Raw genomic sequence first — 2,773 nt, 5'->3', positions numbered from 1 at the left:
AGCGGTAAATTGAAACTGTATCATTATAAAATGTCCCATTTGGGGGAATTTTTTTGCTTTAAACATAGTTTACATGATATTATTATAGTAAATCACCAGATTTATTTGAATTTAGATGATGTACCTTTTTCTATTCTTTTACCTTTGACTTTTCTATACCTTTGAGTTTTATGTGTGTCTCTTCTTAACATAGATGTTTAGATTTCTTTTTAGCCAGTATATCCACTTTGGTTTATTAATTGGACTATTTATTGTACTTTCATTGAACAAAAAAATGATATAGTTGCATATAAATCTACAGTCTTTCCAAACACATTCCATTTGTATCACTTGTTCTTACTTTCTTTTGATTTGATTAAAAAATTGTTTTCTTTTTCTGCTTTTCTTAGTTGGAATGTTATTGATTACTTTGGTTTTACTTTAGATGTTATTCTAGAGATTAAAAAATGTATCCGTGGGCCGGCCCGGTGGTGCACTGGAGAGTGCACTGCTTGGGAGTGTGGCGGCGCTCCTGCCGAGGGTTCGGATCCCATGTGGAGACCGGTCCCCGCTCACTGGCTGAGTGCGGTGCGGGCACGACACCGAGGGTTGCGATCCCGTTACCAGTCAGGAAAAAAAGACAAAAAGGAAAAAAAAAATGTATCCTTAACTTATAACTGTCTAGTATTGGTTACTATTTTAGTTTTTCTGTGATTATTTTACAGTTCACTAATTCTCTCTTTAGCCATGTCTAATGTGATATTCAAACCATTTATTGAGCTCTTAATTTTGAATACTGTATCTTTTATTTTTGGCATTTATATTTAGTCCTCTTAATAGCTTTTAGCTTTGTCTTTAAATTCTCAAACTTATTATTTAAGTAATTTTTTTCAATAAAGTAAGTACGTACTTTAAACTCTTGCCTACCTGAGGTTGGTGTTCTTTTGCTTTTATTCAAAAATTTTACACTCGACTTTTTCATATATAAGGACAAAGTAAGGTAATCTGATTTTCTCCCATGCATTTTCTTCTGGATCATTTTGGCTAAAAACATATACCAGAAAATAAAAGGCGATAAAATGCACAGTGTGAGATATGGTATAAGGAATCATGTGATTTTTCTGGAACTGGGATTGGGAGTATAATTTTATAAAACCTCTTTGAAAAGAACTTGATATTATAGAGACAGAGCATAGACAGTGGTTACCAGATACCGGGGAGGGGAGAGGAAAAGGAAAACAGGGAGAGGTTGGCCGATGGGTACAAAATTACAATTAGATAAGAGGAATAAGTTCTGGTGTTCTGTTGTACAGCAGGGTGATTATGGTTAATAGTAAAGTTTTGCACATTACATAACAGCTAGAGGAGAGGCTTTTGAATGTTTTTGCCACAAAGAAGTGATAAATCATGAGGTGATAGTTACATTAACTACTCTGACCCAATCATTACACAACATATTTATGTATCAAAACATCAGATTGTACCCCATAAGCATGTACAATTACAATGTGTCAATTATAATAAACAAAAAAGCGAATTGACCTTCTCTAAGTGAAAAATGTTTTTGAGCTTTGAATTAGCATCCCATTCCTGAAAATGTATTCTAGAGACATATTTGTATATATGTACAAGGATTTTCAATGTAGTGATGCTTATAAAAGTAAAATGCTAGAAACAGCCTAAATGTCCATACATTCAAGACCTGTTACATAAATAAGGCTATTACATCCATCCATATGGAATGCTATTTATAGCTAGAGAAAAAATTCATACATGCTGCTTAGAAAGTTCACCACGATATATTCTGAAATGAAAACAAATCAACATGCTGACAATCCTGGATACTGTTTTCATGCATGTGTGTACATGTGCGTGTGTGTTTTGGCAAGCACACATGCTTTTAAAGCTATTTGTACATATAAATTCACAAGGGTCTATATACACACAGAATAGTTCATTTTCAGTAAGGACAAAAAATTCTTTCATACTGCAGGCTGTGACACTCTAAAACAATGAAGTATGAAGAAAAACGAACACCTACAATATTCACTGATCCTGGGTTTGTTTCATCATTTGTTCCTGCCTAAAGAGATTTATTTGTGGGCATTATACATACTGTGGGTAACATACTGCCACAAATCTCCCCCAACACCCTCAGTCTTCCCCTATTGTTTTCCAGGTTATTTTCTAGATTTTGAATAACCTTCCAAATAGATGTAGTACTGATAGTAGGTGGGTGCCAGATAACACGTTAACTGTTTACACATCAGTATGGATTAGTCATCTGTCATTTGAGGTTTATAGCACAGGCTCTCGATTAAGACTCTGCTTTTAAATAATAACTCTATCACTTGGTATGTGTGAACTTCAACTAGTTTCTAATATAGTTATGACTCAGTTTTCTCACCTATATAATGGGATAACACTAGTACTCATTTCATAGTGTTGTAAGAGGATTACAAAAAATTTCATGTAAAATGTTTAGCAGAGTAATTGATCCCTATTAAGTACTCAATAGATGTGTGTGNTTTTTTTTTTTTTTTTTTGTTTTCCCAGGGGTAAGGGGGAAGTTGGTAAGGACTGTGCCTGTGACAGCAGCCAATGTCAATTAATTTGAAATTAATAAATCAGAGAGTCATTAATGTAATATACAGAAGGGTTTAATATAGATTTATTTAGATAGTGAGAATGCCTGGGGCTTTAAAAATAGAGTTTGAGTTCCTGCAGTGTTCCAGGTGGGCTATGAATAGTAGAAAGAGGCTGCACTTATACCCAGTGTTTCATAACCCGTTCA

This window comes from Galeopterus variegatus, unplaced genomic scaffold, assembly GCF_000696425.1.
Source record: "Galeopterus variegatus unplaced genomic scaffold, G_variegatus-3.0.2 Scaffold8946, whole genome shotgun sequence".
NCBI classification, from domain to species: Eukaryota; Metazoa; Chordata; class Mammalia; order Dermoptera; family Cynocephalidae; genus Galeopterus; species Galeopterus variegatus.
This window is presented reverse-complemented; position numbering follows the sequence as displayed.